At 35.4% G+C, this 21,140-nt stretch overlaps 1 protein-coding gene across 2 annotated transcripts in view; it reads left to right on the forward strand.

Annotated features, from left to right (window-relative positions):
- The window catches only part of LOC123312446 (transcriptional activator cubitus interruptus), a 130,451-nt gene that overhangs the window by 71,800 nt on the left and 37,511 nt on the right, over positions 1-21,140 (forward strand). The window contains exon 1 of one of the 2 annotated variants that reach the window (XM_044896897.1): positions 8,540-8,561. The exons of the other annotated variant lie outside the window; for it this stretch is intronic. The gene's annotated coding sequence lies outside the window, so the exon portion shown is untranslated. Of the gene's footprint in view, positions 1-8,539; positions 8,562-21,140 lie in introns of those variants that run through there. 2 annotated transcript variants of the gene reach the window in all.

The following is a 21,140-nucleotide window of genomic DNA, read 5'->3' on the forward strand; positions in this document are numbered from 1 at the left end:
TGTTGGAATGTTCGAGCAAGAAGATTGTGATGCCCATTGTGAAAAATACGTGAATAATTGAGACGAATTTTAGTGGTGATTTTGAAGTATTATTCTATTTTTTACACTTGTGTCCTAAGTCTCTTCTGTCAGTTGGTGTCGAGATGAACCATTTCATAAAACCGTTCAAGTTACAAAAAAATAATGAGAACAATTCGGCAATCTTAAGTTTCCGTTTTCATTACCACGTAAATATCGAACGAGCCAATATCCTAAACTAAACCACATGGTTTTTTCCCACTGCTTTGCGATAATTCAGCTAACAAACAGTCTAAGGTCTTATTAGGATCTATTTCAGTGTATTCATTTTCCATTTTTTTTTCAACTTTGTCATTTTAAAAGTTTTGTATAGGTGATTTTTAGTGAGACGCTTCATTTTGACCAGTTCTACCTTCTGTTGAAAAAACAGCCTCACCTTCAAATACACCCTGCCTAACTAAGCGAAAATTCGTAATATATGCTTCACCGAAGCCTAACTATGTGAGCTTTGAATAGTTCATCCGAAATATTCACGACAGTTAGGAAAATCATATTTGAAAAAAGTTATAGTTGGTTTGTGATCTGCATTATCGGAAAATCACGATAAAACTCCCTTGACTGGGAATGGAATTAATTGAAAAGATATGTTTGTTAACCATCATCTGTTAAAAAGAAAACATCGAAAAAGTTCTGTACGAATTTCATTGCGTACATTCACCATACCTGTTTGGTTGTCTCATTATATGCAATTTATACATTCAAAAAGACTAGGTAAACAAAATAGTCTAATTACTCAATTTGGTAATTACCAATTTTGTCCCAACTGGTCAACGTCTACGAATTCTATTTTCGCAAGCAACGTTTCCAAAGTCATTTCTACACTGCGGAAGTGGAGCCAATAAATTTTCATAACCTCTATAATCTTCTCGGGGACTATGACATATAGATTTGTCAGAAATGACAGGATATATAAAAACGAACGTTCATCTAAACCCGTCTTTAAATTGCTCTTGAACTTGAGGACCTTAATGTTCTGTGCTGGACGTAGTTTCTTCTAGCTCATGTACCTGAAGAAATGATCTATAACCCTGCTGTTTTTCTGATACATGCAAGATTTAGGGACCGTAGCATATGTTGCGGAGGGCCTCAACGTCAATTCCATTCATGAAAAGTCAAATAAGAAAAATACTGCCAAGAAATTCTCGAGAAACACATCAGTATACATGTCATAGTTCCATAATCTCACTCGTCCAATACTGTAAGCTATAGTCATACATTTCAGCCAGAATATGAACATACATTCCTCACCTCTCAGATCAGTGGCGGTTCCAGGAGTAATTTTGGGAGGGAGGAGGGCATAATTTTATATTTGAAATTCTGTTGATATAAAATAGGTATATCTTTACAATTGTAATATAAGCTATACGTTTGAAAGAAAATTACTTATTACTCATTCTTTGTGAAGGGGAAAATGAAATAATTTTTTGATATTCGAAAAAAAAGGTTCTCTCAAGTTCTCAAAGAGCAATTCTCCTCGAAATTTAATCGTGCTCGATGCAACCCTTTGGTCTTGAGGATTTTTCAACTGTCCCCATCTTTTTTTTAATTTTTCGAAGGTCTTAACAGAATTTGAATAAGCTATTTTGCTGGGGCTGACAGCGGTTTGATCTACGACCAAGCTCTCGAAATAAGTTATTTGTTATTTGCGTCTTTATTTAAGTAACAAGACAGCTTCCATTCTGGCCCTTTGGTACTACTAGTATTTTTTCGGCTTTTGAACTGTTCGTAAGGTGAATTTCATGAAATTAATGCATATTGATATAAAATACTACTACTTACTAATTATACGGTTTACCAAACTTATTTAATCTTATTGACTTATAGAAATCGATAAACAATTAGAATCTAATTATTATTTTTTTTTCAGGTGAGTATCGAATTCCATGAAACCAGCTATCAGCTATATCTACTACGCAGTGAGTACGGGAAACATCCAGTCAATAACTGACCAATTACGATTCCAATAAAATTCGTGGCTGCGACAATATCAGAGTCGCACCGAGGAAGTGGAAATTGCAACGATACGGTAATTAAACGTGTCCCCATAGAGGTGCGGCTTGATTAACATCTGCAATCATCATAAGCATTGATTACATGCCGCATAAATGCTTATGAGCGGCCGCGTTCCTCCTCAACTTTCTGTGTCCAAATCGCGCGTCCCATACTGTCTCATTAGCGGAAAGTGAGTCTGGTTCGGTTCTGGAGATCCTGGAGTCTTGGATCTCGGTAAATTTCCTTTTTATTACGGCGACTTGCACATTGCGCTGAAGTGGAGGCGCATTACTCGATGGTTATCTTCTCGATATTGACATGAGCGCTAATTATCGGAAATACCTTTCGTTGCTCAATTGGAACCAGTTCGGGATTTGATCTGAGTTTGCTTTCAACACAGGAGGTTGATTCTCTCTATTTCAATTCAATTTAGTGATGACTATCACTGTCTATTTCTAAGTTAATTTAGGAAGAATTATGCATCTCGTGTCGAGCAATATTTCTGGGGTTGTAGATTTTGAGGGGGTTTCATAAAGCTTGATCAGGGAATCAACGCTTGATTGACGAATAGACGTCAATTTGTTTTCAATCGATAGTTCAGTCATGATCATTCAGAATATCATTCTCGCATCAAATTATCAGGTTCATACTCTACTTCTTCAGTATATTCAGAAATGAAGTTATTTCGTTTCAAAAATCGAGTGATAGTCAACTCGTTGATCGGAGAATCAAAGTTTTATGAAACCTTCTGGAAAAGTTCCCAGGGAACTCCATCTAGGTGTTTCCCGATACAACATTTTTCCAGATTGGCTCGGTTGAAAAAATACATACTGTTGAAAATTTAGGAAAAAATGTAATTTTCAGTTATATCTCTCAAACAATTTCATCGAATTTTCGGAAAATAGTTTTTCATTGATGAAAATGTTGAATCTTCAAACTAATACAAAATTCCATTCACACCTTCCATTTCCTTCATTATGACTATATAACAAACCATAAAAATACTAAAAATTCAAAGAATCTAACTGTCCCAACTCTCAAAAGAGAGTTGAGGGCACATTAATGAATATTCCATAATTTTGGAAAATAAAAGTATGGTTCGTATTGTCGTTTTCGAGTAATTTGAAATTCCAAAATATTTTAAAAATTGGAAAGCAACTCTTTGAAGATACACAGAATTGAATATTAAAATATAACACATTACAGTAGTGTAGTGTCATAGATTAGCTTTTTATTCTGAAGGGAATTTTGTTATCATTATAGTGTTCTGTGTATCATTTATCATTCATTACATTATATCATTGTATTGTATCATTTATTGATTTATATTAAAATGAAAGGTTGAATGGATTGTGTTTGAATCTGGTAACTCTTTTACGAAATTAAATGAACAACGATAAAGCTAATCTGTGTAGTTGCAAGCTGAATACGTTATTATCAAAAATGAAATAAGAATAAGAAGAGAAAAATATTCAGTATTTATCGCCAATGACATTGCGGGTACTCATTTATTGTAGCTATTATAAATACAACTTCGTATACCGAATGGAATGGATAATGTGAGTTAATGTTTGTTTTTCTAATATGTATATTGGTTTCTTTCAAAGGTTAAAATGTTATATTTAATGCGTGTAAAAACTGTCAGTGACAGGTGTCCAAGGGTGGCACAGCTCATTATGAAAACTTGAAATGTATATATCTTTTTATCTATAGGCCGATTTGGAAATATTTGTTTCTTTCAGCCTCAACTGTTGGAATATATGTAAAAATTAAAGACGCATTGGTTTGTCGTATTTATCCGAAGGAGCACTAAATTTTTCATGTTCAATCAGACCTAGCTAATACACAGGGGTAGTCTTTGACTCGTACAAATATTTTAATAGTAGAGGTCAGAAGAAACGCTCTTTTCCTTTACCAATTTTTCCGAATCGGCTCGGTTTGAAAGATATGAGCTGTTGAAAACCCATAAAAAAAATGTCATTTTGAGTTCTCTCTCACCAACGATTTTATCGAATGAAATGAATTTCGGAATATAGTTTTTCATTTATCTGATTAATGTTTTTGGAACACAAGATATCGCTGACGTCTTCCAGTTCTTTCATTATGACCATTGCGTACCATAAAAAAACCAAAAATGCAAAGAACTCAACTCTTGAAACTGAGTTGGACGCTATCTAATGAGTATTTGAACGTTTTTTAAAATACAAGTTTTCTTCATATTTTCACGTATAATGCGCCGTTTTCGAGTAATTTGATGTTCAAAAATTGAAAATATCTGCGAAATTCGAGAAATTCGGCACTTTGACCGAATACCACTCTTTTTAAAAGATCCATAGATATGTAGTGTCACAGATTTAGATTTTTTCTGAAGGTTTTTTTAATTGGCCAGGGGTGGCACAGCTCATTATAAAAACTCAAAATGGTTATATCTTTTCATCAGTGCCGAATCGGAAAAAATGGTATAGGAGAAGAGTGTTACTTTTGACCTCAAGTATCCACTGTCAAAGACTCACCCTGTACTGCTAGAGATTACCGATATAAGTATACCTCAAGTAGGAACAACAACTTCCCATGAAAAAAAAAACAGATTCTTCCACTTTCTCGGAAATTTCTGAGTTATAGAGAAAAACCTCGAAACGACCAAAAACCTCTAGCATGCCACATGACTTTCATTCGAGTTCCCATTTCTACAAACAATTTGAGTAGGTATATATTGTCTCCCTATTCTCCACATAAATTATGCTCAGACGCCTTCAAATATCAATTTCAGCGGTAAGATGCGAGAAGTTATTTTAATTAAGCAATTAAAAATTATTACCGCACAATAAGCAGGTGAGAAAGGGATAATTTGAATATTAATCGGTGTTCCGTAGTACACCACAAGGCGGATACATGTATAATCTGCAATTTGATATCAAACAGTCCTAGCCAACCTGTTTATACCGACGCCGAGAGATAGTAATAAATCATGCACTGTTTAAAAATTGACGTTCCACGAATTTCTATGAGATTTTATCGTCGTCTGGGCTGTTTCGATATTCATTGGATTTTTTTTCCGGTTATTGAGTTACCGCTAAATGAAGATATTATGCGTTGCCGATGGTCCTAGACAGGCCCAACAGATACATAGAAGATTTATGTTTCATTTAATCATGGAAAAAATGGGGTGGAGTGAAGAATTTTCAGTTAGATGTTATAGGTTCAAATTCAGGGAAGGAGGTTGAATTCGATGTGAAAAATTAGATAAGATATCTAATTGATTAATACGATTAATAGCTTAGCCCTCTAAACCTAGATACAAAAGTTTTGAATGTCAAGATGTGATGAGATTTGGTGAGTCTTTCACTCGTACAAATATTTTAACCGAACGAGGATATATTGAAAAATTCGTAGCCTACTATAGAACCAAACAAAATTTCAATGTCAATATATTTTATTACTCAACATATTCTCCTCTTAATTGGATACATTTTTTACAGCGAACCTGCAACTTCTCTAGACCTTTAAAAAAATGTTTCTTCTTGCTCTGCAAACCAGACCTCCACAGCTTCTAATAGTTCCTCGTTGGAAGAAAATGTATGACCTTGTAAACTTTTTTCAGTTCAGTAAGGAGATGATAGTCATATGGAGCCTAATCTGGTGAAAAAGGGGGTATTCTAGTAATTCAAACTCTAAATCACGAATTTTTTGCATGGCAACATGAGATTTGTGTGAAGGGACGATGTCCTGCAAAAACAAAACACCTTCTTATAGCTTTCCGCTTCTTTTCTCTTTAATTTTTCCCGTAGAGTGGTCAGTAATGTCGAATAGTAATCTCTGGTTATTGTTCTACCCTTATTCAAAAAATTATTCATGAGTACTACATGGCAATCCCAAAAAACTGAAGCAAGCACTTCCAGCAGATTTTTGGACTGGAAACTTCTTAGGTCTTGGAGATCCAGAGTGTCGCCATTCCATCAATTGTTGCTTTGTTTCTGGATCGTAGAAATGTACCCAAGTCTGATCCATACTAACAATTCGGTTTAAGAAGACTACATCGTTTTCAAATCGAGCACAGATCGAACGCGATGTTTCTACCCTTGCACGCTTTTGGTCAACATTAAAACATTTGGGGATCCATTTTGCAGCAATTTTTCTCATGTCCAAATTGACGCGAACTATATGATGAACGCGTTCGTATGAAATATTCAGTGCTTCAGATATCCGTTCAAACTGGCTTTCCCGATCGTTCATCATATTAAATGGAAAATTTACCTCTTTTGAAGCTTACACTCCAATTTTTCACGGTCGCATACGAAGAACATTGATCACCAAGGGTATTAAGCATATCTTCGTAAATCTGCCTACCTCTTAATCCTTTTAAATACAGGTACTTGATGATACTTTTTCGATTTTCACGATTTCGGTGGAAATATTATTTCTTTTAATTTATTGTGTAACTCTGGTTTACTTTTTTGACCTCAAACTTTACACTGGCACTTCTTATGAGTTATTGTTCGTTGCTATGGTAACGTTGTTTTATACGTGGAACTGGTCTAGGATAACTAGATATCAGTACATCCTCGTAGATGCTTGAGGTCAAGGGAAACACTTTTTTCATTTACGAATTTTTTGAATCGACTCGGTTCGAAAGATACAGGCAGTTGAAAAACCTCGTGAAAAACCACAAAAAAATTATTTTTAGTTCTATCTCGCAAACGGTACTATTGAATGAATTGAATTTCGGAATATAATTTTTCATTCGATTGATGAACCTTTTTCGAACACAAGATATCACACACGTCAATCAGTTTTGTCATTAGGTATGCCCATCACATTCTCTTGAAACTAAGTTGGACACTTTCTAATGAATATTTGATCATTTTGTGAAATGAAGGTATACGTACTTCATAATTTTTCATGTAATGCGCCGTTTTCGAGTAATTGGATGTACAAAAATTAAAAAGTACATATCTGTGAAATTTGAGAAATTGGGTACTTTGGCTAAATACAACACTGTTTAAAAGATCCACAGAAGTAGTGTCACAGATTTAGCTGGTTATTTTGAAGGTAATTTTGTTTTTCCAGTGGCATCATAGCTCATTATGAAAACTTAAAATGGCTATATATTTTTGTCAGGACCGAATCAGAGAAAAGGTATAGGAAAAAAATGTTTCTTTAGACCTCATGAATCTAGTGTTAAAATATTTTTACTAGTTAAAGACTCGCCCTGTATTTCTAGACAATTAATCACCCCTCAATTTTTTTCGCAACTATTCATTTACATCCTGTGTCTATAGGTCGGCACCTCGATTTCATGAATAGCATTTCAAAATTTTTCGTGTTTGTTTTTGGCGAATTAGCCCGGAAAACTGGATCTACGGGAAAAAAATGTGGATCTCCTAGTCTTCTGGTTATCGGTAAAAACATCATTCTTTCAAATGAATTTTTCATTCCAACAGTGTTGTTGTGATATATTGGGTGATCTCGTATGAGTTTTGTATTTTATACTTACTGGTATTTCCGACATGTTGCAAGTCAACTAGATATCACAATCAAAATTATGGATCATTATAGAGGGCGAGCATTTCCCCGCTAAAGAATTTCCCGACAATTCGAAGCGTGACGTATTTAGAGACACGCACCAGCATCCGCATCTTCCCATCTATATTGAGTTATCAGTGTATCCGAGCCACGCTAATTGCCCTAATTACACGGTCAATACTGTCGACCTTTGCAGAAATCCAACTTGCCTTATGCTAATAACGAAGCGCGTCGCAACACAACGGACCGCAGAAAACGCGGGCCCGACCGCGGCCTCGGGAAGACCCTAAATTGAAGAAGAACATCATTAGTTCTGTCATCCGACTCGCACGTAGCACGATCCTTTCTGCCATCTTGAGCCCTTGCGGCTATTCGCAATCCACGGCTCAATCATCCTCGCGGTCTTATTTCGTCGTGATTGTGTTTTATTATATTGTCGGGCCTGGAATAAGACATTCTGGCCAGAGATTGGTCTAGCGGCATGGGTGGTCGCTCTTCTCTCCTCTCCTGATTGTTTCACTCGGACTTTGTCGATGGCTCTCTTCGCGAGGATGCACCTTCAGCTCAGTCCGATCCCGACCTTTCAGCATCCTGCGGCTCGCTCATTAACTCGTATACGCATCGATCCGGCCGTTTTACGACGTTTTCGTGAAATCCGGTGCATCGGAGTCGCGGATTCTATGGTCCGTCGCTCGTTTTCTAGTGACGAGAGTGGTGTGCGCGATTTGAACCAGTATCATTGAGCTAAACGCAGTGTTACTCCTCTCCTTGACCGATATTGTGTCCTGCTGATAAGTGTCAATGTGGAAATTAACATGGATTTCATGTCGCGATATGTTGAAATGAGTACGAATGACGTGTGAGTGACAGAGTGATCATATATTTCTGTGGATTAGTACCTTGGGTAACTGCGTTTGAAATTTCTGTGTTCGCACGTCGTTGAACCATCATATTCATACAGGATTATGGTGAGTTTGGGATAACTCAGGTTTCAATGCTGAGCTTGAACGCACAAATATTGTTAAGTTCTTGAGACCTATTCATATAGTCTCTTAATTCTTCAAGTTTTAATTATTATCCTTGTACACGTGCAATAACTATTGATCTCCCACATTTATCAGATGAGATTCCAAATGAATTATTTTTGTTTGTGTTTGAGAGTACTTAACGCTCAGCGTATTCACTGAAGACGAGGCAAAAATGCAGGAGGTGATTCCTTATTCGAAAACTTTGATTTCTCACCACATAACATGGAGTTTGAATATGCCACCTTTTCTGGGGTATGGGTAGTCAAAAATGAGAACATTCCTTACGTTTTTATTGATAACATTGACAGGGAATTTTCGATATGTTATGCTTATTGATCATTTTTAACAGGAAAATTAAGTTGCTAACCTTCTAGGGTTTAATACTACGACTATCATTCATTCAAAAATCTCAAAAATGCATCAGTGGTTTTTATTCTGTCGAGCTGTCTTTCCTGGAAACAGTTGGGTTTGAAGCATTTAAACTGCACTGAGAAAAATCTTGAGGTTACAATGTGAAATTACCCACATATTAGCTGGACAGGTTACAGTTACACGGTTGGATTATTTTTTTCACAACTAATATCTGGATGTTTCTACAAGGGTGTTGCGAAATTTCATGAAAAATGTAAAACTATCATGTATTTTTACAGTGAATATGAAATTTACAGAAAATATGTGTTAATTCTCTGTGATATCACAAGGGTTGTAATATTCACCTGAAAAATTACAACTGCAATGCAATATTACAATAAATTTGCGAATTTCAATATGAAACGGTAATTTCACAACATTATTGTGATCTAAATTTTTTTTGAATCACAATAATTTTGTGAATTATCACATGAAAATGTGATTTCACAACGTTATTTCACAAAGTTATTGTGATTTGAGAATTTTTATTGTGAATTTGCGAAGGAAAAAATGTTGTGTTGTAGAATTACAATGCAGAACCCTTTTAATTTTAAAATTCCTTCACAAATGTGCTTATACAATGTGTTATTACGGCGGTTGTGAAATTACCACGAAAAAATATAATTGTACAACATGATATCGCGGCACAATTTCCTTCAAGGATAGAACACTTTTTATTTACATGTCTACAGCAAGAGAAAAATCTTACGCGAAATTGTTGAAATTTATTATGGTCAAAATATTTCTCTCGAATATGGAAACAGAATAAAAAAAAGATCAATCGGTTTCCATTATAGCGTTCCAAAGATGCCGCTTGAAATTTAATAAACAACTGATGATCTTACGAAGGCCAAAATTGTGCTGTTCTTTTTCCGATCCACGAAGAGTCTCATCTGAAGCTGACTTTTCAGAAGCTTATCTAATGGCAGCTCCAGGAGCTTTCCGGTGTAGATCGGTAAAGGAAAGAATTTTTTTGTTGTTATAACTATTCTGTGCATGTCTAGGAGTGTGTGTACAGGATTTTTTTTTAATGCTTCCTCCCCTCCTCATTTTGGACTGCTGCCTTATATTGATCTGTGTCCACACACCCCAATGCCTGTACCTCTTTCTAATTTTGATCCATCAGTACAACATCATATGAATACATTTCTGAAGATATAAATAAAATATATCTTATTCTATTCTTTGTATAATTCATATAGGAGAATATAGGTTCCTGCATTCCTCCTCAACCATAATTGAATAACAAATTCTGTCACTTGGTCAGAAAATATTTTGAGTAGGTATCTACTGCTGACAAAACTCGTAAGTCTGGGTATTTTTGTAAAATATCTATTTCAAAAATGTGTTAAACACATTCATAGCTTGAGCGTAATATTACAATATGATTGCAAATATCAAGTCATTTTCCACCTATGCGGTACGTGACGTCGCTCGGCTGGATCCGAATTCACAGATTCAATGGAATTTCATAATGCAATTGTAAAATCACAACTTTTATCTGCTTCCAGATTCATTCTGTGGCCAATCAAAACCTTTCCTGCAACTGGCACCTGCTCGTTGCCCAATCCCATATCCTATCGTAGATACTCACTAACTTACCCCATAACCCAATTCATTCTGGAAAGATCCACTGTGTCTTCAAGAACTCTGAAGTGCGAAGAGTTATACATGGTTCAGTTTTTTGTTTAATATGATTTAGTTCTTTCAAGTTCCAAGTATTTCTGCCTTCCAAGTTCCTTCAAGGTTTCAAGTGTGTGACAAAAGTAATACATACTGGAATACTGGTAAGTAGATAGTTATAATTTTTTGAAAGCAATGTTTATTTTTTCGATTTGTGGTTTTCCTTTGGTGGATACTAATGAAAAAAATTGAACACCGCATGCATACAACTTATTATTCATTTATTCTGTATCGAAATATTGCCTATTGGATTCCTACTTATTTAATTTTTTTTTTTCAGGAATAAACCACCGATACGAATTCTTTATGGAAAAACGATATGTGTTTACAACCTTTGTATTCAGGGAGGCCCTCAATTTAATCTATGGAGATGTTCCGAAGGATGCATTTCAACATTCATCCGGATTCTGGAAGTAAGTCAAGCACGACAAAAGCAAGTTTTATATAAAACAAATTCATAAATTTATCTATTCCAGAAGATTGTGTCTTTTTTGTTGGAAAAAGACTAGGTATACTTTGTTTTTGAATTTTAAGTTTATACTCTTATGATATGAACCGCTAAATAAGCGCACACTCATATCAATATTTTCAGAAGCTGATATTTCACAGTTGAATGCTTCACAATTATGTTGATTTTTTTTTATATTTTGAAAAAAATGTTTAATCATTTTGGATGATATTTGTGGTTGTTGTTTTTGTTTGATGTAATGTTTCATATTGCTTTTTATATTGAAGATTATATTAATTTCATGTTGTGGTTGTTTTTTAACTGATATAATGTTTCATATCTGTTGATTTCCATATTGATGACTATATTTTATGGTGTAGTTGTTATTTTTAATTAATTTAATGTTTTTTTCCATATTGATGTATATTTTAGGCAGTGATTGTGCCAAATTTAGTTCTGTACAACTACTTTGATGAATAACAAAATAAAGACAATTATCCAGTAATTTTCATGGTTATTTCACGAAGTAATTTTAAAAGGGTGTGGGGTATTTCTACAATGAAATCTGGAATTTCAACAAATACTTGAAATTTACAATTAAATTCTGTGAATCTGCTCTGTTTATTCACAACATTATAGTATTTTACGGTCTAATTGATGCTAAATTTCACGACGTATTTTCGCGAGAACAAGAGGTGATTCCACAATGAATCCTGTAATTTTCCAAAATTTTTTAATTTTACAATTTATTTCTGTAAAAATCCTTTGCGAATTCACAGAATAAATGTAATTTTACAGTTGATACCATAAAATTCCATTGTGATTTCAGTGAGTATTCACAGGTTTAGTTTCTAGAAAAATCATTAGAAAAAATTTCATGTGAAATCACAACCAACTTGTGATTTATATTTTCTGTGATTTTACAAGGTTTTCGTTTCAAAATATTCCTTGTGAAATTCCAGTGATTATCGTTGGTCACAAATAACCCAAGATTTTCACTGTAATTTCACTATTTCGTTCTCTCAGTGTGTGAGTCCTCCTGTTTTGATAGACACTTCAAGGTTTCAAAGAATGCAAATTTCAGCTGCTTTACGAGAAGTTAGGGAGGATTTAAGAGGTAACTCCTAAAAATACCACTAAAATAAATAGTAGTTTATAACCTAATTTGTTCGTTCAGAAAAATGAAGGACAAATCGAAAACCTCAACAAGATGTCTTTTGTCTTTGCAATTTCATCAACGAAAACTTGGGAAATGTTCCCATTTTTGGGATGACATATTTCAGAGGTGGTGTAGGTAAATTTAACCCCATCATTCTTCACAAAATGGTAATGTTTGTTTGCAAGAAATCACCTCCTGCATTTTAACTGCATATTCGATTTGTTTTTCAAACTTGATTTTTTCTAATGAAGAGATTTTTTATGTTTTATTTATGTTCGTTATCATTTCAAATAATTCAAATTTGGTGGATATATTTTCAAGAAACTTTTATGCCAAAGGGATATCATATGATGTCTGCATATAGGTTGAGTCTTTGTCTCCCACAAATATTTTAACAGTAGATTCTCTAGGTCAAAAGAAACACTTTTTTCTAAACCATTTTTTCTTATTCGGCCCTGATAAAAAGGTATAGCCATTTTAAGTTTTCATAATGAGCTGTGCCACCCCTAGAGAAACAAAATTACCTTCAGAACAACTAGCTAAATCTGTGACAATGCACGTCTGTGAATCTTCAAATCAGAGTTGTTCTCAGCAAAAGTAACCAATTTTTCAAATTTCACAGATATGTACTTTTTAATTTTTGAACATCAAAAATTCAAATATTCATTAGATATAGCGTCCAACTTAGTTTCAAGAGTTGGGTTCTTCGAATTTTTGTTATTTTCGTTCTACGTTATGTGAAAACTGGAAGACGTGGGTGATATTTTGTGTTCTAAAAAGATTAATCAAATAATTGAAAAACTATATCGGGAACTCAATTCTATTAGATAAAACCGTTTGTGAGAACTAAAAATAACATTTTTTTATGATTTTTCGACAGCCTGTATCTTTCAAACAGAGCCGACTCAGAAAATATGCTTAAGGAAAAAAGTGTTTCTTTTGACCTGAAGAATCTACTGTTAAAATATTTGTACGAGTGAAACACTCACCCTGTATACCTACTCATAGGTTCTATTCGAATGAGAAACGAACCTGTTCGAATGATTTTCTCAACTCATATCTTTCACACCCCTTGAAGATTCATTTTCTACTTTGTATGTGATCCTTTCATAGCTGAAAAAAATTAGATTGATCGCAACATTTCACTTTCAAAATAATTAATATTCAGCGAACCTTGAACTACAAAAGTTTGTTTGTTCAGAATCTGAGTAGTTCTTCTTATATAAAGGAGAAAAAAAATCATTTGTGGACCACATAGATATGAGTAAGTGATCAGTAAGTTGGTCAAAAATATCAACTTCATTTTCCGTATACCATAATTTTGTTGATCGTTACAATTTCGCCATTTATGAGCATAAAAGCTCCCCCATGTACACAATGCGAATCGAAAACAAGTTGTACCTATGCACGGTTCTCGAAAACGAAATAAAAGCAAACCCAAATAACGGCGCCCCCGTTTACGATCGCTTTGACTACGCGCCGCCACATTTCAGTCTCATTCCATTCCTTTCGACCATTATAAAACATCGATACTCACGCGACCAATGTTCCGGTGTAATTTTGCAATTTTAATAGTTCATTGTTGTTATCTGGTGCTCGTATTGACTGCACGGGCAATAAAAACGGCTCTCGCCAGACGACAAAAGTCCGCGTTATCCGATCGGCGGTGTCAAATTGCCTAGGTGACTTTGGAGACCGAGACGCCCGACTAGGCGAGAAACCCGGGCCCAACTTTGACCGGTCCTGAGGCAACGGTTCTTCTGTCCTACGTGGGATAGTTTTGTGTACAAGGAACGTCGAAATTCGGTGCGGTTTTCTGGGTTGATGAATCCATAGATTGATTTGGAATTGCCTGTTGAAATTGATGAACCTTAAATGGATCTTGTGGCTTGTGAGGACTGTTCTGTTTTACAAATGACGTATATAAGGTGTTTACTAAAGTAAATAAATTAAAAGCAAGATGTCCACCGAAATTGTGAAAATCAAAAATTGGAGTATAGAGCCATCCACAAGTACCTACCTGTATTTAAAAGGGTTCAGAGGTAAGCAGATTTACGAAGATACGCTTAATACCCTTGGTAATCAATGTCCTTCGTATGCGACCGTGAAAAATTGGAATGCTAGCTTCAAAAGAAGAAAATTTTCCATTGAAGATGATTACCGATCGGGAAGGCCAGTTTCTGTGTCAGTCCCCGAAAATATCGATGCAGTTCATGACATGATTTTATCAGACCGTCGAGTTGGGCTAAAACGGATATCTGAAGCACTGAATATTTCATACGAACGCGTTCATCATATAGTTCACGTCAATTTGGACATGAGAAAAATTGCTGCAAAATGTTTGAATGTTGACCAAAAGCGTGCAAGGGTAGGAGCATCGCGTTCGATCTGTGCTCGATTTGAAAACGATGTAGACTTCTTAAACCGAATTGTTACTATGGATTAGACGGGTACATTTCTACGATCCAGAAACAAAGCAGCAATCGATGGAATGGCGACACTCTGGTTCTCCAAGACCTAGGAAGTTTCGTGTCCAAAAATCTGCTGGAAAAGTTCTTGCCTCAGTTTTTTGGGATTGCCATGGAGTACTCATGATTTTTTGGATAAGGGTAGAACAATAACCGCAGATTATTCTATTAGACATTACTGACACAAAAATTAAAGAGAAAAGACGCGGAAAGCTATCCAAAGGTGTTTTGTTTTTGCATGACAATGCTCCTGCACACAAATCTCATGTTGCCATGCAAGAAATTCGTGATTTAGGGCTTGAATTACTAGAACACACCCCTTATTCACTAGATTTGGCTCCATCCGACTATCATCTCTTTCCTCAACTAAAAAAAAGTTTAAAAGGTCGTAAATTTTCTTCCAATGAGGAGGTAATAAAAGCTGTGGAGGTCTGATTTGCAGAGCAAGAAGAAACATTTTTTTTTAAAGGTCTAGAGACGTGGCAGTTTCGCTGTAATCAATGTATCCAATTAAGAGGCGAATATTTTGAGTTATAAAATATTTTGACATTGAAATTTTGTTTGGTTCTATAGTAGGCTAAGAGTTTCCCAATATATACTCGTATTTCGTGAAGAATCATGGGTCAAACTTTTCTCACGTTTTCTTTGATAAAATTCAAACAAAATACAAAAAATTCTCTATAAATTTCAGACAAGTCTAAATTTTCCAAGCAGCGACTATAATTGTGATGGACTGAGTGAAATTTTTTCACTTGTTGGATTCTTCATCTTCTTCTTGGCAAATCCAAATTGATGAATACATAAAGAAGATATAGCTGGCCATTGTTTCTACCAATTGAACCCAGTTATTGTTCATCTTCTCATGTCGATCGATAATGAAGATGAAGAACAAAACCCATCAATAATAACGTTGAAAGTAACACAAAGAATTTGGAATGAGCCATTGGTCTTCCAGTTGACTATAATAAATCAATAGCAGTGAGTTACATCAAAAATTCAATAGGATGTTATATTGGTATAACGAAATAGTTTGATCTAAATGAAGCACAAACCGTTACAGGCATTGAATTGATGTTCATGTTCCGATGTTTTGACCACAACCAAACCGATACAAATGAATGATGTGGTTGGGTGGAGATATTTTTCTTCTGAGAGTTTTTCAACGTTGATAGATGAAGTAAAGAAAAGCATCACAGTTTGATCCCGATGTTTGTTGGCTCGCTTTAATCCAGCAGAGTTCGTTTTTTATAATCTTCATCGAATTATCACGATCTGAAGACTTTTCTACTGCTGGGTATGGTCTACCACCATAAATGAAGAAATAAAAATTTGAAAGTCACATTCTAATAGATACGTACATGGTGTGATAGGCCCAAACCTAAGCCGATTTTACATAATAGCTGGGAACTTTGTCCCATAACTCACATCTAATATCTTGATTTATGTCCAGATGAGAAAGGGGCATTATGAATTTGTCAGGCATTCTCTGTGAAATTTGAATAATGCATCTTGGCCAGATATCTCTCCTGTGCCCGTACGAAGCGGCCACAAGATTAACAATGCCCATTAATATGAAATGAACGAAATGGAGAGGCCAAGATTTTATCGAAGTGAGAATTTTAGCGAGCTTCCCGCATGTTCTTCAAAGGGTGGGGGTGTTCAGGGCCGTACGCTCAGGGTTTCGACTGCATTCTTCAGCAATAAATTCGTCAAGACACACCCAGATTCCATTGAATTGTCTTTTCCATATTCGATCAAATTTTGTCAAAAATAAATTCGAATTCAAACGCCTAACATTATAAATACGTAGTTTACCCGTATAACTATGTATTTTGATGGCCGTTTTCACAGCTCAAAATGAACAAAAATCCTTAATATAAGTTTTTTCAATAATTGTTTCCTGAGTTTTCAAATTAATAAAGAAAATGAATAATAAATAATCATAATTCATGAATTGGATAATTTGAAAAATATTCGGCGCTCTGAACAGAAACGGAGTACAAACATGTGTTTACTAGAATATTTCGAAGTAGATACTTAACTATCTAATGAAAAATATGCTCATAATATAGTTTATCGCGGAACATTATTTATAAAGGCGAACAAGTTATAGCAGAAACAACAATAAAATAAACAGGTAGTCAGAAGGACGAAAAACATAATTGTCAGTTAAATTGCTACTATAAAAGCAATCATATTCAACTGATTGCTCTCTTGTTCAATAGAAACTCAGCCATTTCTGTTTTGATAGCTGTAATTGTCACCTCTCTGCAATACGATGATTGTAGTACCTAAATGAAGCGTCATTTTATGTTCTTGCATCACACGCTCATTAACTTTTTAATGTCGACTCAATCAGTTTTGTTGATCTTAGAGAGCGTTGTTGGAAAAGGATAGGGATAAATGATTCGGCCTTACGCGTTTTTCTTGGTGGCTCTTCAAGGCGTTTTAATGTTTAGATTCCTGAATTTTTTTAAAGTTAATTTCTCTGCGGAAGTTTATTTTGAGAAGGAAAAAGGTATAATTTCTTTGCCTATATAACATTGAGTCATTTTGCCTCCTTTGGTGAATTTGACTTTTTCAGGATGCGTCAATGAAATTCCAAGCAAACATTTAGTGCTATTCTTCAGAAATGATGAAAATTGCACTTTTTATCCAGAGCAGGATTCAGAGAGATTTCAAATGGATAATTTTTTGAAAAATATTCATTGTTTCAAGAGATCAGTGACTAATATATTACTGGTAATACTTGTCATATTAATTTTTATACAGGGTGTGAATGCATAGTTGCGAAAAAAATTGAGGAGTGACTCTTTGTCAAAAAATTGTTTGGGTCTTTCTTATATTTTTTTGGGCTGCTCCTGGTTATATACAGCCTCCTATAAGTTTATTCGCACTGATAGTTTTGTTTTTGAGTCTTTTTGTAGATTTATTCTCGGTAACGGGATTCAGCAATGAATAAATGACAGCCTCCTAGAGATGGCACCTGTAAAAAAATTCCAAATTTGTAAAGAAATTCCAAATTTTTTTAGCAAGAAGAAAAGAAAAAATTATAGGGGGCAGACATTTCATGGGAGTGAGAAATCGTTAAAATATTTGGTGGTGTTCCTCTATAATGCATGATATTCGCTTACTAGGTAAATTTAAGATAATTCCATCTAAAACTCGTGTGCAATAGCCGAGAATTCTCTAGAAAATTTACTCGAGAATTTATGCGCCATGAATTCTTTACCGTTATATACGCACTTCCGATAGAATTCTCTGTTCAGTTGCATGCAAAATAATCTCTGCCGTTTTCTTATCAAAATTTGGTACAGAATTCTCCAGAGAATTATCGGCTGTTACAAACGGACTTTATAGGTACTGACGCTACGTTCCTGTTTATAAATTTTTTTTTCTGAATAACTGTTACTTTTATAAAAAAATTACAGGTGATACCATTCATGTGTTCAAAATGAATACTGCTATCAAAAATGATTTTTTCTGGGGTATTATATGAATAAGGAAAAGAGGATCTTGGGAAACAAACTGAAGGGGTGGCTTTTTCTGCTCCTAACATTTATAGGAGATCAACACTAAATTTTTTTTTATTGGCGTCTTGTTCCCTAAGCATGTCTGACTATATTGTTCCTGTCAGCTTTATGGTTTAAAAAAATTGAAATGCTTTTGAGGTTTAGGGTGCTGTACCGAAGCAAGGGCAGCTCAAAAATATCTTTTATATGAAAGACCTCGCTATTTTTCACCTCTTGAATTTTTCGCTAGTATATATTTGGAAAATGATTGCGGAGTACTAAATTCCTCAAAATTCTGTGTATTCTGTAAAACCCTCGGAAAAACTATTCCAGTAGTCTCATTTTTTTTTAATTCCAAAAAAATTTGTCAAAGGGAAATCGACAATTGAAAAGTGTTTCGTTTGATGGAAAGAATTTATAATTCGTCCTACAGTATAGTGGAAGACAAACCACTAGCGGATCATCTGAAAAAGCTTACACTAAAATCAGTGTTGCCATTCAAAAAAACATCATTAAAATGAATGATAATGATGTGTCATTTAGATCATAACCTACAGAGCTTCCGCTAAGTTAGTGGTAATCGATTTAGTTTACTTCTCAGTTCACATATCACCTGATACCCCCCTGTCGTCATTATCATCGGTCGCCTACTCGAAAAGGCTGAATTTACTGCATCCCATATAGATCCCTCGAATCGGTATTATTGAAATTGCACCGGGTATAGGTGCGTTTATCGTTAGAGACAAGACACCTCTCCTTATTATTCCTAGTTGCAACATGCTTTCAGACGAATCGCACGCATAAATCAGTCGAATCTCTTTTCATCTCTGAACATTCTGATTTATGCGGTCTGCGGACTTATCTTTATTACGGTAGAGTCGGCTGCGGTAATTATCGTCATGAATCAAATGCCTTCATATTAGCAAAACGTATTAATCTGACCAGATAATGGACTTTTTCGCTCGTGATGCGAAACGCGATAGAGCAACGTAGGGGTTTATCGAATGGCGTAGGTAAAGGTGCATGGGGTTTTCAGGTGGAACGATATCTTAAGGTTTTCATTCTTTCGATGAGGATTGATTTATATAGGGGAGACTGGGCTGCTATTCTCGAGCATTCGCAATATATGCGATCGTACAAATCGAAAAACAATGTTATGTTTTTAACTGCAAATAGCGGAGTTTTCCAGAGTTTCACCAAAGCATTCTGTTAAGCCCATATGAAAGCACACAATGCTTTAGTGAAACTCTGGAAAACTCTACTATTTGCTGTTAAAAACATCACAATGTTGTTCGATGCGTACGATCGTATATATTGCGAATGCTCGAGAATTGCAGCAAATAACAGAGTTTTCCAGAGTGTCACCAAAGCATTGTGTTTAGCCCATATGAAAGCACACAATGCTTCGGTGAAACTCTGGAAAACTCTGCTATTTGCTGTTAAAATCATCACAACGTTGTTCGATGCGTACGATCGCATATATTTCGAATGCTCAAGAATAGCAGCAAATAACAGAGTTTTCCAGAGTTTCACCAAAATCATTGTGTTCAGCCCATATGAAAGCACACAGTGCTTTTGGTGAAACTCTGGAAAACTCTGCTATTTGCTGTCAAAAACATCACAACGTTGTTCGATGCGTACGATCGTATATATTGCGGATGCTCGAGAATTGCAGCAAATAGCAGAGTTTTCCAGAGTGTCACCAAAGCATTGTGTTTAGCCCATATGAAAGCACACAATGCTTCGGTGAAACTCTGGAAAACTCTGCTATTTGCTGTTAAAATCATCACAACGTTGTTCGATGCGTACGATCGTATATATTGCGAATGCTCGAGAATTGCAGCAAATAGCAGAGTTTTCTAGAGTGTCACCAAAGCATTGTGTTTAGCCCATATGAAAGCACACAATGCTTCGGTGAAACTCTGGAAAACTCTGCTATTTGCTGTTAAAAACATCACAACGTTGTTCGATGCGTACGATCGCATATATTGCGAATGCTCGAGAATTGCAGCAAATAGCAGAGTTTTCTAGAGTGTCACCAAAGCATTGTGTTTAGCCCATATGAAAGCACACAATGCTTCGGTGAAACTCTGGAAAACTCTGCTATTTGCTGTTAAAATCATCACAACGTTGTTCGATGCGTACGATCGCATATATTTCGAATGCTCAAGAATAGCAGCAAATAACAGAGTTTTCCAGAGTTTCACCAAATCATTGTGTTTAGCCCATATGAAAGCACACAGTGCTTTTGGTGAAACTCTGGAAAACTCTGCTATTTGCTGTTAAAATCATCAGAACGTTGTTCGATGCGTACGATCGCATATATTGCGAATGCTCGAGAATAGCAACCCTGGTCGTGACAGTGGTCGGTAATTACAGCGGCAATGGTGGCTAAACGGAAAAGGCTGTGATGTTGGAAAGGGAGAAATGTTCACGCCACCACCGCTAAAGCCAAAGGTGCCAGGTAATTTGTAAATTTCGATCGAACCCAAGCCATCTCAAGGTTGTTCTTTCAATTTTGTCAACGAAAAAGTGAGTCCTATTTTGGATAGTCTATGGAGGGGTGCGTATTCTTCACGAAAAATTCTATACGCTGCTGCAACATAGCTCGGCTAGTTCGACAGGTGCTACCCTAGCGGAAATATCTCTGTTTCCTTTCAAATTAATTGGGAGTCGAATTGGAGCCGTTCAAAAAACGCCCGCATTCCAAGATCAGCCGACTTTCCCATCTTACTTTGCATTCAGGGACTAATTTAATTGGATAATGGAAGAGGCAAATGAACTGTTTCATTAAGAGGACGATTAATTTTAATTTATATTATCGACGGAGTGGTCGGC

This window comes from Coccinella septempunctata, chromosome 1, assembly GCF_907165205.1.
Source record: "Coccinella septempunctata chromosome 1, icCocSept1.1, whole genome shotgun sequence".
Taxonomy (NCBI): Eukaryota; Metazoa; Arthropoda; class Insecta; order Coleoptera; family Coccinellidae; genus Coccinella; species Coccinella septempunctata.